The sequence below is a fragment of the Limulus polyphemus genome, unplaced genomic scaffold, assembly GCF_000517525.1.
Source record: "Limulus polyphemus unplaced genomic scaffold, Limulus_polyphemus-2.1.2 Scaffold1235, whole genome shotgun sequence".
Taxonomy (NCBI): Eukaryota; Metazoa; Arthropoda; class Merostomata; order Xiphosura; family Limulidae; genus Limulus; species Limulus polyphemus.
In genome coordinates, this window is record NW_013666845.1 from 206,771 (window position 1) to 225,273 (window position 18,503).

At 32.9% G+C, this 18,503-nt stretch overlaps 1 protein-coding gene across 8 annotated transcripts in view; it reads left to right on the forward strand.

The window, feature by feature from the left end:
- The window catches only part of LOC106462738 (collagen alpha chain CG42342-like), a 220,189-nt gene that overhangs the window by 113,502 nt on the left and 88,184 nt on the right, over positions 1 to 18,503 (forward strand). Inside the window, exon 1 of one of the 8 annotated variants that reach the window (XM_022390075.1) lies at positions 14,505 to 14,558. The exons of the other annotated variants lie outside the window; for them this stretch is intronic. The gene's annotated coding sequence lies outside the window, so the exon portion shown is untranslated. Of the gene's footprint in view, positions 1 to 14,504; positions 14,559 to 18,503 lie in introns of those variants that run through there. 8 annotated transcript variants of the gene reach the window in all.

Below are 18,503 nucleotides of genomic sequence, written 5' to 3' on the forward strand. Positions count from 1 at the left end.
TTTTTTTGTGTGAAATCTACGTCTTTTAGTCTCAAAACTACTTGTTGTGATCTTTCTTTTATGTATTGCGTTATGACGTCTTGTGAAAAATCTGTACGTGATGAAGATAAATGGATATCATTTTCGGATTCAGCGTACAGGAATTACTGTAGAACATGTAAAACTTTCAACATAATAAAACCATAATAAAAAACATAGTTCTCTCTGCCTTTTATTTTTGTTGCTATTTCTTAGACACAATAAAATCGTGTCTAAGAAGCCGAGTAGTTACCAAACTAAATTAAAATAAACTGTAAGGAAAGGCACCAAAAACGTATTTGCTGGCCTCCTCATTATGCTATATTTATCATATATTTTAAAGATTGTGAATCCAGGATGACATCTGAAAATGGGTAACTCCCTTGTTCTTGTGAATAGGCGTGAAATTGAATTAGGCATAGGTAGTCTGTTTGTCTAAAAACATTGACTTGGATGACCGAGTCGGTGTCACAAATCCACATGAAGGAACAGACCTTCATAGTGAAAGAACAATTAATAACTGAAGAATAATTTATCTAAAAGGGCAAAACGTATTAATCTGTTTATTCTATCCAGTCTTATGCTGTCACCATAAGAACATACTATTAGATGTAAATCTTGTGTACTTAGACATATCTACGTATTTTTTACTTTTTCCAATTACTTTAATAAGCTGAAACACAGGTAATCATTTTCAATCATAGTTGATGCCGGAAGTGTTAAAGGACAATACAGAAAAATAAAAAAGAACAATTAAGGTTTACAGCGTGTTGATTTTCGAATCTAATATCAAACAACAAATGAATATTGATGAATTGACTACAATTATAAAGTAAGTTGTTGTTTTTGTGTAGATATGGTTTGTTGTTAATGGCTACTTGTTTACATATTGAATTCATTTTTTGAAACATTCCTGTATATTAGAGAACAAAAATATAAGTACGTAGATGAAAAAATAATGAATCAGTTTAATAAAAAAGTACGTATTCTTACCTGCATATATACAACCAAAAACAACACAGTACGTAATCTTACCTGCATATAAATATAAACAGAAACAACTTAGTACATAATCTTACCTCCGTATATACAACCAGAAATAACATAGTACGTAATCTTATCTGCACATATACAAGCAGAAACAACATAGTACATAATGTGACCTGCATATATACAGCCAGAAGTCACGTCCAGGCTAAGTGTAAAGCATTTGCTAGATTAAGTATAAAGCCTAGATTTTAAAAGTCTCCAGCACTGAATTTCTAGAGCACAAATGTCCATTTTGTACTACTTTCGTATCTGCACGTTACAACTACTTACTTTATACGTGAAACCTTTAACTTGTCGAGTCTTTGCTCTGAAAAATAGTAATGGAATGCGTTTGTCAAGCACGTAATGACTTGCTCTACTTCGATAACATTTTCTAGCTTCAGAAAACAGCGTAATGAAATTTCGTTATTGGGATTCAAAAGAACATCGAAATTGGTGCAATATGCTCGATTTAGCTTTAAATTACCGTCAGAAGTGTAGCGGTTTAATTTAGTTGCCAAATATTTTTATTCTTCTTTTATTGCTTCTTTGTTTGTTTGTTATGGATTTCGCGCAAAGCTACACGAGGGCTATCTGCGTTAGCAATCCCTAATTTAGCAGTGTAAGACTAGAGGGAAGGCAGCTAGTCATCACCACCCACTGCCAACTCTTGGGCTACTCTTTTACCAACGAATAGTGGGATTGACCGTCACTTTATAACGCCCCCACGGCTGAAAGGGCGAGCATGTTTGGTGTGACGGGGATTCGAACCAGCGACCCACAGATTGCGAGTCGAGCGTCCTAACCACCTGGCCATGCTTTTTTAAATGTCTTAGTTACTGATCGTGAAGAGTTGTCGCTATAGATTTTAGCGTTGATGTTCTTTTCACAATATCAGATTTTTATACCCAAAATATCAACAGTGTGATGTATATATATGTTGGAGAATTAAATACCAGGGTGTTTTGTTTGCAAAATAATAAACAATGTTCGTAAATTTGAACATCTCTCAAAGTTTAACATTTAATTCCACTGTAAAATATACAAACTTTCTTCGAGTGAAGACTGATTCATACGTTATGATATTATGAAATGCTCTTAAATAGTTAAGTTTGCTTGTTTGTTGTTAAGTGCAAAGCTACACAATGGGGTATCAAAACTCGATTTTTAGTCACAAAAGCCTCCTGACTTATTGGGGGACAAATGCTTTAATCAATCATGTTGGGTATGGTTTCCTCTATAAAATTATAACAAATCTAATATTTATTAATCTTAAGTATTTGTTTAGGTTTTACCATTGCGGTAAAACTTCGTATATATATTGGTTAATATCAAAATAGTTTTTCTGGTTTTCTTCCTTCTCTTGCAACCTTCTTTATGACAATATGTATAAGATTATGTCATAGACAATGTTTGCTAAACCTTTGTCTCCCGCTTTTCCAAACAAGCTCGTGTTAATGTCGTTCGCAGCTGTTTGGGTTTGCCTAAAGGAACCTTAGAAGAAAAAGGGGTTAGTTTACATCAAAATTGCGTTATTAGTCTTCTGAATTCATGTGTAATCTTGTTTAGTATGGACTAGAGCTCCAGTGCAGATGTTTGAGTGTTACCAGATCTTTCTTAACTACTCAAGGATTAACGTTAACTGAACCTTCGTGTTTGGAGCAAGCAGTGAAATGAGCAAAAAAATGAGTGGTGATAATACATCATAAAAATTGGTGATGGTTTTACTTTCTGACCCTCTCTTTTATACATATTTATGTCGTACCAAAATGTAATGTCTAACTGTTACACGAATGTTCTGCTAATTTTGTTTTTTTCAAGGTTTTTTCTTGTTTTTGTTGTTGAATTTTGCACGAAACTACTCGAAATCTATCTACACTAGTTGTCCCTAATTTCGAAGTTGTAGACTAGAGAGAAGGCAGCTAATCAAAACCACACACCGTCAACTCTTGAGCTACTTTTTATCAACGAAAATGTCACATTATAACCCCAAACACACACGGCTGATCTAACAACCAGAACATGCCAGGCTTTTTTTTTTTTTACTTTTTTTCGAGGGTTCAGAATTATTTGTTTTACTAATGTAATTGTGTTTGTTTTCTCAAACTCAGAAGATAAATATTAAGAACGCTAGCATTGTGAATTGCCTTATAAATTATTCAGCATTTCCTGTTCTTTTTATTTCGAATGGATACATTTAAACACCTCGATATCGACAACATGTAATGAAAATCCTTGAAAATTATCATATTTTAAAATAACAGAAATAAAATAACTACTGTTAAGAAATTGTATATATATATATAATGGTCTGCTCAAATCTTATGTTATTGTATCTTTTTCATCTTCTGTAATAATATATATAAATATAACGTAAATAATGTATATTATCCCATACTAAAAAGTTAAACAACGTTAAAATTTGTTTTTTCATCCGAGCAACACTTTTACTCTTCATTATCAGAGTACACAATGTTGTTTTTTAATCTAACTAAAACCTTTTCACGTGGAAGCTATTAATCTTGAAGCACGTTTTCCAGAGAGAAGAGAGCAATGTTAATTATATATACCAATTTGCGCATCTTTTGATTTAATTTAGCGATTAATTTTATGTCATGACTTAAAAAAAAAAGTGAAGAGAGAACAGCTTAGCTTGTTTTTTTTTAAAGATAACATAATTAATTGACATTGAAATCGAGCAAATGTTCACTGCCCTTGCTTTTTACATAAAAGTACTAAAAAAATAAGACGGGAAACTTTTTAAACTATAATTATGTAAATGCGCGTGTTAAATGAATGGCTGAGTGAGCATAAAGTAATTTATCGTTTCTTTCCTACAGATTGGCCATTTTTATTTACATGTTCATTAAAAGACAATCTTGGGGCGTGTGATATAATGAAGGAAAGAACACTTAAATATAAATAATTCTTCAGAATTTTTCCTATACGGTTTGAATTCATGCAGTACAATGCAAGAACATTTCAAACTATATATATTTTTTTTCGGAATTTTCCCTAAACGACTTGGATCCATGCTGTACAATGAAGTAAGAATTTTGTTTGTTTGTTTGTTGTTAAGCAAAAAGTTACACAATGGGCTATGTGTGCTCTGACCACCACGGGTATCGAAATCCGGTTCCTTGTGTTCTAAGTCCACAAACATACTGCTATTTTCGTCTGTATTGTTAAGGGTGTGTATGTGTGTTTTGATTAATTCTTCAGGATTTCGTATATACAGCTTTGATTGCATAGTTTAGTAAGTTAAATAATACATTTTGAGATTATATATTTTTCATATTTTTGGTTGCAATGATTGTGATAAGTTGTATAATGGAGTACAAATGTGTTTAAAGATTATTGATTTTTCAGATTTTATTCCCTATGTAATTTAGGCTGTGTTGTTTAGTTATGTTTTTTGTTTGTTTGTTGTTAAACACAAAGGGATAGCTGTGCTGTGCCCACCAAAGATATCAAAACCCAGTTTATAGCGTTATAAGCCTTCAGACTCACCGCTGAGCCACTGGGGACGTTTAGTCATATACGTTATATACGATACAGTCCATGTCGTCATGTCCTATCTGATGATCGTGATCTTGACAATAGTACTGCTACGTAGTTTCCTTTGCAAAAGCTTCATTGTAAGGCTGTCATTTCCAAAGCACACCACTCCTCCCTGTTATGATTTCCATAATATATCTGGCGTATGAGGACGACGGTTTCCCAGCTTCATTAGACTCGAGAACGAACCTTTGTTTTAATAAAAACACAATGTGGCAGTTGGAATGACGTTAAAGTGGTTAAAAAAAGTGTCTTGTAGTTTGTCAAAAACTTCTATTTTTTACCTCACTGGACGAAGTATTGAATCTGGCTGGAGAGATGCAGATGTTATAGGGATGCCAATGTTTATTTTATGTTGTTTTTCTGCAATTTCATATAATGCTATGACTGTTTGCTATTAGCATCATCAAAACTCTTGACCTTGTTGTGTGAATACTGTACGTCATATAAATGACTAAATAGAAAAGGAAGAAAGTCGAACAGATATTCGTAACAACTTATGTATCAATTTTATAGAAAAGTATTAGAGTCCAAGTTTTTTGCTACCGACAAAAATTAGGCTAGAGAACATTTTTATAAATAATATATTACCAGAGAACATTCCATCAATCGATTTAATCAAAAGATGATTAAAAGTTTAGTTGGTTTGTTTTGAATTTCGCGCAAAGCTAAACGAGGGCTATCTGTGCTAGACGTCCCTAATTTAGCAGTGAAAGACTAGAGGGAAGACAGCTAATCAACGCCACCCACCGCCAACACTTGGGCTACTCATTTATCAACAAATAGTGGAAATGACCGTCACATTATAACGCCCCCAAGGCTGAAAGGGCGAGCGTATTTGGTATGACAGGGATTCGAACCAGTGACCCTGAGATTGCGAGTCAAGCGCCCTAACCACCTGGCCATGCCGGGCCTCAAAAGTTTAAATTGATGCTCGTTTCTGAAGACATCATACAAACAAGTAAAAAAAGTAAAAAAAAATACAATGAAATTAGCAAAATACTTGTTTATTTTTGTGAAAAACTTTCAAATATCCTTTTTTCATCATTTGATGTGATCTCTACCTGAAAGCCCCGAGTTTGAGAAAAAAAAATCTAACAGAAAACGTTCATGAAATCAGACTGCTGCTGAAAACTGTATGGTAAATTTTACCCTCCTCTTCTTCACAAGTGTTTTAGAGTCCATCAACTGCACATTTCCATCTATTTTACAAAGATCTTTTGGGCATGTTACACAAATCACAAAGATATGTCTGTTGAAAATGTATTTTGAAAAGTAAATATACAAATGAAATCTCTAGAATATCAATTTGGCTTTCCATCATCATAAAATTTTCAACGTATTACTAGAAGCCATTTCAAAATTTAGTCTCATCCGATGGGCATCATTACCTTACAAAGAGGGAACTTCTCCAAGAAAATTGGCTTCATCCAGTTTTCCTTGTGAAACGTGGAGTTGACACTGTGCATTTCATTTTTATTTTATTTTATTTTTGCTTGCAGCTTTTCGTTATATATATTTTCTTGTGACATTCAGAAAACCATGTAAAACACTGTATTTGTATTCAATAAAAAAAAAACTGAAAAATATTTCTTGCCCGAACCCCTATTACGGTGGTGCTTCATCTAAGGTGGCGATAAACAATCATTTTAATAAAGCTATCAAAATAACAAATGGTCTATTAACAAATGAATTATGAAATACAATGATAAACACAAATCTTAAGTCTTCTATGGAGTTTGGGGATCCTTGTTGATGGTTTTTTAACCTTCTCGGTCAACCATATAGCTTGAAATGACGTTGTGATCTGCCACAAACGACCTTCTTGCCTTTTTACCTTTGAAAAGGTCATGTACATAAAGGTCATGTACACAGTTAGTTAATATTGTGCACAAAATATATGTTTGATATTTCCAAGATCTGAAAACTTCACAATAAAATGAAAATAACAGTATTTTTTATACAGCTATATATTATGTTTTGTTTGTTTGTTGTTATGCACAAAACTACACAATGAGCTTTATGCTCTGCCCACCGCAGATATTAAAATCCTATTTTTAGTGTTATAAGCCACCAGAATTACCACTGAGCTACTGTGAAATTTCTGTTTATGATTATAAGTTTGTGATTTCTAAGAAATGTAACCGTTTAATTCTCATAAAGTTACTATCTAAAATACTCTTAGGAAACTATTTTAGATGCCTATCTAGTGGCTAAGTTGTAAGCTTGAAGACTTATAACGCTAAAGATCGGGGTTCGAAAACCGCGGTATACACACAGCGCAGACAGGACATTCTGTGGCTTTGCGCTTAAACACAACAATATAAAAACAATCTATTTAAAATATACGGTAACTTGATTGTATTATAAATACAAAGAAGGCTATAGCGTTTTAGATTATCACCTTAGAACAACATATATTGTGTTTTGTCTGTATGATGCTTGAAAAAAAATACCACCAATAAGAACATGTATGTCCGCACCTATATGAGGTGCTGAGCAGTCTCTTCTTATTTTGTTTATGTCTTTTGGATATCACCTACAATATATATATGATTATGGAAAAGAAAACTGTCACGTTATGTTTTATTCATGAATACTTGTATTTGTATTTTATTTGATTTTATAAAATGAAATATAGTATGCGGAATATTTGTTGCGTTATGCTAAGATAAAAATAAAGCTCGGGCTTATAGTAGTGGAGCATATATTTTACTTTTTTTTCTTTTTTGTTTGTTTGTTGAAAAACACAAAGCTACAAAATGGGTCATCTGTGCTCGCCCCCCCCCCACGGGTATCGAAATCTGATTTTTAGCATTATAAGCCCACATTGACTTACCGCTGAGCTTTTTCGTTTGCTTGTTGTTGCTTTAACTTTTGAAGAGGTGAGCTATCTTTGCTGAACATCAAGAAAACGAAAAATTGAACCAGACCAAAATTTCATTAACAGACGCTGAAAGCTCTTATCATATTCTTATGATACAATTGATTAATCTTTTTTTCTATACTCGTAACTAGGATATGTTTAAGATCCATCTGCACTTGTGATGATGGCAAAACTACGTTATATTTCAATATACTTATGTTAATAAATGTCACGGTAAATTGCACAAAAGATAGTAATCCTCGAAAGATCTGAAGAGTTTCTAGGTTGTCCTCGGAAACAAAAGGTATACAAGTAAGTTTGTTTGTTTATTGTGTAGATGTATACGTGTTTTATGTATGTGTATGGATAACCTCATTTATTCAGTTAACGTCAATTTGTACAGAGCGGTAATACGTGTTCTTGACAGAATAAACACTTTCCACATTATCAGCCAATATCATTAACCTCTGATGGCAATAGAGAGAACAATATATATATAAGAAAGAAAGACAACGCAATAGATGAAACCTTTGTGCTTACGTCATTTGATGACGCATACTGGGCAGAGAATTGACCATTTCTCCATATTCAACAGTAATGTCTTTTTCAGTTGTACAGTGACAAGTCACTGTGCACGGAACTTGACTTTAAAGCTGATACAACAGTTGAAATGCGAATATATTAGCATATATCAAATATTTAGTTATATACTGCTAGCAGCTAAAACATATATAGCAATACGAACCTACAGCGTACTGGATTTGACCCCCCCCCCCTCCCACGAAACTAGACAAAGTTTTTCTCGCTATATATATATATATAAAAGAAAACTAGAATCCTTTCTTTTTTTCCAAACTTTTCTTTATTTAACCGGTTTCGTAGCATCACAATCTACTGTTCAGTATAAAAATTTGTTCTGGATAACCTTAATGTTTCTTTTGAGTTATCTATAACCTTAAGTTATTCAGGACAATATTCTATGCCGAAGAGTTGCTTGTAATGCTAAAACCAATTAAATAAAGAAGAGTTTGGTAACTAAAATATTTTTGTAAAAATAAAAGTATTCGAGTTTTCTTACATATTCACCTTAAATTACAGTTTATATATATATATACTCATGTGTGTGAGAGATTTCATATACATATACATGCAGTGTTTAAGTATTGCAAAAAATACGAGTACAAAACTGAATTTACGTAGAATTAGTTTCGAGAAAACATCTTACAGCACCAGTGATTTGCTCATAGACGGCATTTTGGGTGCTGTATTGGTTATTTATGAATTATATGGTTTTTGTCGACTGGCTGCATGTACCCGATTGTGTTAGCCAATCAACATTAAGAAATTCTTTTTCTAGAAAAGAAATCGCAAAGATTTCAGCCCACGTTTCAGTTCAACATGTAATTTTCAAAAGCTAATATGATTAGTAAAGCAGAAAACTAGCTTGATTAGATTATCATATTTGTCAAAGACCTTTCAATTACAATGGCATGTCGAAACTGTGGTGTACTAATAGCATGAAAATAGCTTTACATTAGAACATATTCTAACCCAATCTGATAGATATAAAAATAACTTGAAAGTTTTTGTAAGGCATTTGATTTTTCATTATATTTTGAATTTTAATAATATATGTATCAGAACGGAATATGATATGGTTTTGTGTTATTATATGCTCTAAAAAGCGTGCTCAAAATGTATGTATTTATCCTCAATTGGTGAATTGAGAATAAACTTTATTTATATAGACCCTTATCCTACATTAAAATCAATCATGCACACGTGCAGAAACATTGCTTTTACATAATCTAACAGACTGAAAATGAGTAAATATTCGGAAAATGCCAACACATGTAAATTAATAGTATGTATTGATTTAATCTGAGTTGGATTGAGCTCAAAGCTGTCTTTTATGTAACACCAGGTAATCTTGATGTTTATCACAGTGTAAAAGTAAAATTAATATGTAAAGTAGAATTCAAACGGAATCCATTTCAAGTTATTTTAATTGTTTTTCACTTTGCTGCGTATTTGAATATATACGTAGGATACCAATGATTTTTCTTCATAAAGCGCGTAGTTTTAGAGATATAAAATGCATAACAATGCTTTAAGCTGTCGAAGTTTCAAATGCTTTAGCGGCCGATTATTTACTAGCCCAGGCAATACGAGATACTGTGTTTTTAATCAAAGTACATCAAGCCAAAATTCTACAATTATTTAACGCCAAGTTTGTATGTCCATTTTTCAGGTTTTTTTTTATTTTATTTTCTGGTATAAGAAAATAAAATAAATTCTACTTTTATATTTGAAGTAAGAGATGATTAACAAAGGCGGCTATAAGATTTATTAACAATCTCGTGCATCTTATCATCATTGCATTGTTCAATCTTTGGTGAAAATTAATATATATATATAAAAGTTCGCCCAACTAAAAATCTGCAAGAGGCTTTTGCCACTGACTATTAACTGTTCAGCCTTCACTAGCATTTTGTTAAAAAAAAAGTAACGTGGACCTACCACAAAGAACGACCTTTTTGGACTAAAGCCTCAGAGCTATAAATCTGTTAGCTGGACAGAACAGTAACTCTGGGCAACCTACAGTAACTAAACAAGTACGCGTTGCTACTGCTACCCAGGATCCCTGATTAAGTCACAGGCCAGCAGTGTTTACATTGACTTGGTAATGGCCTGTAGAGTATATATGCATTCATAATAGAAAGACCGCCAAGGGCTTTTCTGCTGTATACGTGGTGTATCATTAGCAATATATATATTCAAAAATACTCATTATAACATGTGTGTGGTCGTTAGGAGGATCTAGTATGAGTGAATTATATATCATAGTCTCGCTACTTTTGATAGGACTATATACGAATATTTCCTGCTATCCCTTCTTCTCATCTACCCAGTAATGGATAAGCTACGTGATAATTAATTATATTTCATTTTCTTCATATACACCATCCAATATTTAATTGTACAGAACTATCTTTTGAGAAAAAATAAATAATTCTGTGTCGTCAAAGTGACATCGCTATAAACCTATATATATATAATTGTAACTTACTTGTTTCCAAGTAACTCTGTACTAAAATAATGGCGTGAATATTTATTTTCAGTAACCAAACGAATCACACTCGTGATAACAAGAAGGTAAAATATAAGAGTGTAAAGTCTGTTTGTACACCAACAGTGCGGGAAACTGAAAGTAAAGTAAGCCCATTCTATTTATTGTGAAATTGTAAAATGAGAAAATTGAAGAAACCGTTCGAGTACTTTTATGTTTATAGTTTTGCATAATTTTACTGCACTGCCATTCATATTTATACTTTTATTTTCAGAAATATTTCCTTCTGTGTTTTGAAGATCATTTCCCGATATAAGCTGGAAGGGTTTTACATATTATTGAGAATAAGTATATTGGGAATCTAAGTAGTGTTTTGAAACAAATATAACAATAGATTGGTGCTAATAAGTATTATGTACCAAAAGTTTTAACCAGTAGTCATCTCCAGGCATCCAAATAGACTTCATCAAAATGATGATGTTGATGTGAAAGTTTGTTTGTTTGATTTTTTAATTTCGCGCAAAGCTACACGAGGGCTATCTGCGCTAGCCGTCCCTAATTTAGTAGTGTAATACTAGAGGGAAGGCAGCTAGTCATCACAACCCACCGCCAACTCTTGGGCTACTCTTTTACCAACGAATAGTGGGATTGACCGTCACATTATAACGCCCCCACGGCTGAAAGGGCGAGCATGTTTGGTGTGACGGGGATTCGAACCCGCGACCCTCAGATTGCGAGTCGAGCGCCTTATCCACCTGGCCATGCTGATGTGAAAGAGAAACATACTTCATTCGGCTACCCACAACAAACGACTGAGTCGTTATGAATATTTACCAATATATTTCTATCAGTAAAAATACTATTGGTTTTGGAATTTCGCGCAAAGCTACTAGAGGGCTATTTGCGATAGCCATCTTTAATTTATAATGATAGACTAGAAGGAAAGTAGCTAGTCAACACCACCCCTCACCATCTCCTAGGCTACTCTTTTACAAACGAAAAAAAAATTGTGTTTGACCGTCACATTATAACGCCCCATGGTTGACATAATTCGCATTTTGCGAGTCGAGCACCGTAACCACCAGGTCATGCCAGGCTTTAAAGAACTCTAAGAATGTTTGTTTGTTTGTTTTGTTGTAAAGCACAAAGATACAAAATAGACTATCTGTGTTGTGCCCACCACGGGTATAGAAACCCAGTTTTTAGCATTATAAGCCTTCAGTCTTAATGCTGAGCCACTAGGGGGCCTTTAAGAAAAAGTCAATTAGCAGATTATTGAACATTGAATATCAACTGAATTAAAACATGTTTAGCTTTTACGGTATAATCTTCTCACACAAAGAATGAAAGGCAAATTTATAATGGTTTCTTTATTCTAATGGCCACATGTTTCTATGGCCAGTTGTTTGTTTGTCAGTGTAACCATTCTTTAAGATATCAAAAAACATGCCACTTTACACTGTTCTCTGTGTGATGTACATTTTAGCTACAGCTAAAACATTTAATAAAATAAAATTTACTGGATAGTTCAATTACACTTTTGTGTGTTTTTGTGAATTTTGTGCAAACAGCACTAACCAAACTAAAGATGTGTACGATACTCATTTTAGAGGTGCTTGCGAGGCGCCGTCTATTGGATAGATATAGAATTTCACAATATAATGTACGTCACAGAAGAGTTCATTTCTTACAAGAGGGTGAGCTGAAAATGACAAATTGTAAAGCTGCTATCGAAATTAATTTTACAGTGAATTTACCTTGATGCATTTAACAGGACATAAATAAAACGAACGAAATAATAAAAATCTTCCTATAGGTATAGTTATTACTGAGTTCTGAGAATATCAGAGGACATTAAATTTTCAAATCCTTAGTATCGCAGTTCTACCTCCATCAGCTTTAATTTTACTGAAAGTACACAATGTATATAAAAAATATTTATCCTCATATAAGATGCTACAGAGAAACAGAGTAAGAAAAAAATGGCACCCAGGCTTTGCATAATTGAAACGAACTGTATAAAGTTTCTTGTCATAAAATGGCAGGTCAGTCGTGTCAACAACAACATAAATGTCCACGCAGGAGTAAGCAAGGTACATTAGCCTCTAAGCTCAGTTCAAAAGCGTGATTCGTGCTCTAACGCTGCATTCTTTACCGTATTCGCAGTGCTGAAAACACGGAGTTGTAACTGTGTATACGGTAGTTATTACCGTTCGTTACGATTATTTAAGATTTCGGCACGGTTGTTTGAATTATTTCTGTTTTATAACGTTTTATTTTTGGACGAATAATTTTGAAACACCATGCATGTATTCATAACTACACATGTTGATGTTGTAGTTATAACGTCAATTTTAAAGCATATGAATGAACTTGCATAAAATATTATGTTTTTTTATGGTGTTAACAGCTTCGATTTTAGCAGTTTTTGTCATTGTATAGTTCATAGATTTACACTCGGGTACTAACTTTGATATTATCAATGATATCTATAAACCGTATAGGTGTCATTTCCTTGGGATATCCACTTTGTTTGTTTTTTAGTTTTGTTGACAATCTAGTGATATTTAATGCTAATTTATCCTATTTTCCCCTTTGTTTCATAACTGAATGAAAGCTTTTGTAGCGTTTTTGGTGGTGAAGGTGAATCCATATATTTCGTGTTTAAAGCTTGTGTTTTAGCACCCACAGTGGTATTTTGAGAAAATAAATAGAATTTGTGTTATAATCAAAAGTGTTAAAAACGATGGCGAGTAATTCAAAAATACACAGATTCTTCCCTTTGGTATTCCCTGATAATAATGAGATTTGCCATAATATACATTTAACAATGATCTCATAGCTCTGCCTAGTCTTAACACTGTCTACACTATCGCTGCCTCTCGGCAACTATATAAATAAATGCAAAGTCACTTGCATGCGTAAAATCATTGAGTTATTATTCATACTTACGTGCGTGTTTTCTTAGCGAACAAATTCTTACGCCATAGTAATAGTTCCTACTTTTTAAGATTTCATTCAAACGAAATTTGCTAAATAAATTATTGCTGGGCACAGAGCAGATAATCTATTTTTCAGATGTGTGTCAAATGAACGAGACAGCATTTAAAACACTTAGAAGAAAGAACAAACTTATCAAATTTGTCTTCATTGTGTCTAAGAGCATTTAGAAACATTTAAGAAATTCCATACTAAACTGAAATGTCGTTAAACCAGCATAAACCCTAATAGGTTTGAACAAATACAATGTATTTGCCATACTTACAAAGCAAAGTGTATGATTTCTGGTGTAATGACATAATCCGTCTATAAATGAAGGAAATAAACCAATAATAAGAATTATTAGTTATGCAGGATAAGGTTTTTTTTATCATTACAAAAACACTCTGTGGCTTAATGAAAAAATACAGCTAGTGTTCGGGATAAAGTATTAAAACTTACATACATTTTATAGAATAATTTGATATTCACAGAAATACACTAAAAATTAATAACAATTGTGTTGAGTTACAATTTTAAACGTATAGATATTTAAAGTAAAGGTGATCCTTTAGATACATTTAAACCTTTTTGCTTCACGCTGATATTAAAATTAACTAAGGCATAGTTCAGTTTTACATTGTTTATAATAAACAGATATCTTAAGGTAAAACTCTATGAACGTGCTTTGTTTTGTTTTTTCAGAAGCATCTAGTTTATATTATGTATTCTTTGCACTATTTTTCTTCACATTTTATGACTGTCAACAATCAGAAAGCCATCGTTAGCCTGCTTTTAAAAGTGAAGTGTATTAAAAGAGCGCCCTCTTTAAAACCTTTCTGTCGATCCGCGAGACCACAAGATACAACGCTGTAGTTAGAATTGCTGATTCATTTCCTAAAGGAGTTTTTTTTTCTTCTTCAGTTGACAGGCCAGTGATAATTTTGAGCCATTCTGTCAAGTTAACTTTATGTCGGTTAGAAAGGAGCAAGCAGTGTATATGGAAATCAGTGAAGTGACTTTAATAGGACATTACTGGTAACTAAACTTTAAAATTTAGAAATAAGGTTCACTGTTGAACGTCTGTTTTTAGCTTACATTGATTTGACACTAGAATTACTGCTAACATTGTGTACGTATGAAGTTGTGCATATTATGATTTAGAACACGCATATTTCACAAATAGATAGATAGATTTTCTAATTTCCAATTCGGTCTCAACATGAAAGTATAATTTAACTTAATGTCTCCTTAAATCACATTGGATAATATATATACAAACAATCATCTGATCCTAATATCAATAGTTTCATATAGTTAACACCGTGTAAATGTTTAGGTGATTTTTTACTGCTTGTTCTCTTTCTTTTCAATATAATTCTCTTCCTCCACATTTGGGGTGTGTGGGTGCATTTAAAAGTATTATATTAGTCGAAGGATTATACTTTCAGGACACTTGTTGAGTGAGAAGTTTTCGTCTCGAAACATACCATGCAAACAAATTCGGGTTTTAGGTTAATGAAGTTATGTAGCATACTAAAGAGCCCTAAATATTGCATTAAGAGCTTAGACAACTGTTTGTGTATTACAGTTATTTGATGATCAAGTAATTTCTATCTCAGATTTAAAATGCTTGTCATTGATGAAACTGAGATATTAAGAGACTTAAAGTCAACTGCGATAGATCATGACGCTTGCAAGAAGAGCTATCTATCTTTAAAAAGTGTGTTTTAAGGCAGTGTTTCCCAAAGTGGGGGCCGTGAAGCTTTTTTGGGGGACCGCCAAAAAAATGGACCGAAAACAAAGATGGTGAATTGATTTTAATTCTAAATAAACAAAAAGCCGATAAAAATTATGTTGAATTTATCAATTGGTAGAGTATGTCGGAAGGAGATGTTATTGTTTTACTGTGGCACTGTTTTTCAATCATCATGCTAAATTTATAGGCTGAAAGGCTTCAAATTTTTTTTATTCACATCAAAGGAGCCTCAAACTAAAAGAATTTGGGAACCACTGTTTTGGGGTAATCAGAAAGTTCATTAAAATGCGCAGTAGTAAGCATGCCGGACTGTGAATCCGAGGTTGTGTGATTTATACCCGGTTTCCAATGAAAAAACATTTATTATCTAGCACTGCGTTTTCGGGTGTATGGGTGGGTGCGTTTAAAGGTGATAGTCAAGTCCCACTATTCGAATAAAGTAGTTCACAAGTTGGCGGTGGGTGGTCTTGAATAGCTGCCTCCTTTCTAGCCTATCACTTTAAAATTACGGATGGCTATCACGGATAACCCTCGAGAAGATTCGTGCGAAATTCAACAAACAACAATATTAACACGCACTTTAAAGTACCTTTTCTTATCTGAGCCTTAAGGTAACCAGTCACTTTACAAAATAATTTTGTGAAGAGTCAACGATTTTTAAATTAAACGTTCGTAAAATGTGAGCTGCGAGGAATAAGAATTTCAAATACGGTGTCTGATAACACTATGATACAAGTTTATGCACATATAAGTAATTTGACTCATCGTTGTGAAGTTCAATATCCTCACCCATCCCTTCTCTCAATACAAATACACACATCAGTAAAGTTATAAATATTTTTATAACCAAACTGATGCACGATAGTTTAGATTCTAATCCAATACAATATACTTGGCCTAAATTATATCTAAACCAATATTGGATATTACTGTATGATATTAACAAAAAAAAAGCTGTATACTTTAAAAAATGGTTTCATATTTGTGCTCTTTCCATTCTTTTTTTTTACCATGTTCTTTGCGAAAATTGCACAATGTACAGTTATATAAAGGTCTATCCATTGTTGGAAATAATCCAGGTCATATGATTGGCGTTTGTCTCCTAGCTTTCTATGTTTATCTTTTTTGCTACAGTAGAGAAAGTAATCGGATTATTTGGAAGCTAGAACGATAAGATTAGCATCATTTACTGGCCTGTAGTGAGACCATTATCGAATATGAAGATTTCACTTGCTGGCTTTAACCTTAAACTTTGACTTGAATATAAATATATAACTTACTTATGCCAGTCTTCTTCTGGGTAATGATGTTTCCTGAATTGTAGACATATTTCTCAGAAATACTGCACTACGCATAAACCTAATCTCGTTTTATGCTACGCAGTGAAATATGATGCCTGTGAAACGAAAAACAGCATCTTTTAAATAGCTTACAAACATGTGAATAAATAAAGTTTTTGTTTGTTTGTTTTTAATTATGCACAAAGCTTCACAAGGGCTATCTGTGCTCTGCCCACCACGGGTATCGAAACCCGGTTTCTAGCGTTGTAAGTCCACAGACATACCGCTGTGCCACTGGAGGGCTAAAGTTTTTGTAAACATTCTTAGCCATATTTAAGTGAAAACACTTATGTCCCTGTCATACAAGTCTTCCCGACATACTTATTGTGCACATTAGTAATAATCGTAATGTGTGTTGTTGTTTTTTTTACTGTGGTATTTTTGAAATTTTCGCTAACTAAATTTTAGAACAAGAGCATTATCAAGTATTTTCATAAACATAATAAGCTAGTAATCAAAAGTTTCTGTACACTATTTCAGTGTTTTTAGGTGTCTCCAATCACATTTTTACATAGATACTGGAAAGTGTGTATATTTTCACACATTATCCAGGTTTTAATGTGAATTGTAACAGTTCAGTGCGGAGCTGTGACTCAAAACACCATCAGACATACAAAACAGTTTATTTTACTCGGTATGATTCAGTTACTTTTCTTAAGATAGCTATAAAAAATAAATAAATGAAACTTCCAGTTAAGTCTTTTTTTGTTTTGTTTGACAATAGAAACATAAAGATCATGAGTAATAAATATAACATTTGGATTAGTTTCTCGTGTATAATAATTTATATTGTTATTTCAATGTTTTGTGAGTTTAAATGAAAGACAGAAATTGAAACGAATTTTTGAGTAATGCCTGGTGAATTTTCATCACCTCATAGATTATCAAATATTTCTCAAATTTCCAAAGCAGCTATTGCCAGTTTTCAATACAAAATCCTAATTTCATGTTATTTGATAGAAATTTCGAAAATATTTGATTCACTACAGCTGGTGGGCTGGACTAAGTGTATAATATACTTAATATCAAAAAGTTTGTATTTGTGCCGTTTGTAAAGTGTCCCTTAGTAGCACAGCAGTGTGAGGGTGGATTAATAAAGTAAAAAAATGGTGAGCTGGACTAAATGTATAATATACTTAATATCAAAAAGTTTGTATTTGTGCCGTTTTTAAAGTGTCCCTTAGTAGCAAAGCAGTGATGAGGGTGGATTGATAAAGTAAAAAAAACAATCTGCGGATTTCCAACGCTAGAAAGCGGATTTCGATTCCCATGGGAAGAAGAGCACAGATAGTCCATTGCGTAGCGTTGTGTTTAACTTCAAACGAACGTTGTTTTTAACGCAAAACTACACATCGAATCTTTGCCCATATCTTATTAATGGATGATGAATTATATAACAGCATTTAAAGTTCATAAAATTATGAAAGATACAAAATGATGGTGTAGTTTTCTCTATATAACCATAGTTTCAAATTTCCAGAAAACCGTGTATGCCTTTAAATGTGTTAGAACAAAAAACTTTTAAATGAAACTCTTCAAATATTTTAGCCTCAGTTAGCAAATTAGATTCCATTTTCAACAAGTGGTGTTGACTGCTTAACTCGTCTCACTAGACTGCTTAACTTATTTCTCACTAGAGTGCATAAATAGTAATCTATGCCACTAAATTAACGAAATATCTGTCTCTCACACTTACTTCTTTAAAAACTAAAATTGTTGTCACCACCTTGTGTAGGGATATATATATCTGTGTGTTCGTTTACTGTATGCATCATTTAAAAACTAAAATTGTTGTCACCACCTTGTGTAGGAAGATATATATATATGTGTGTGTTCGTTTACTGTATGCATCATTTAAAAACTAAAATTGTTGTCACCACCTTG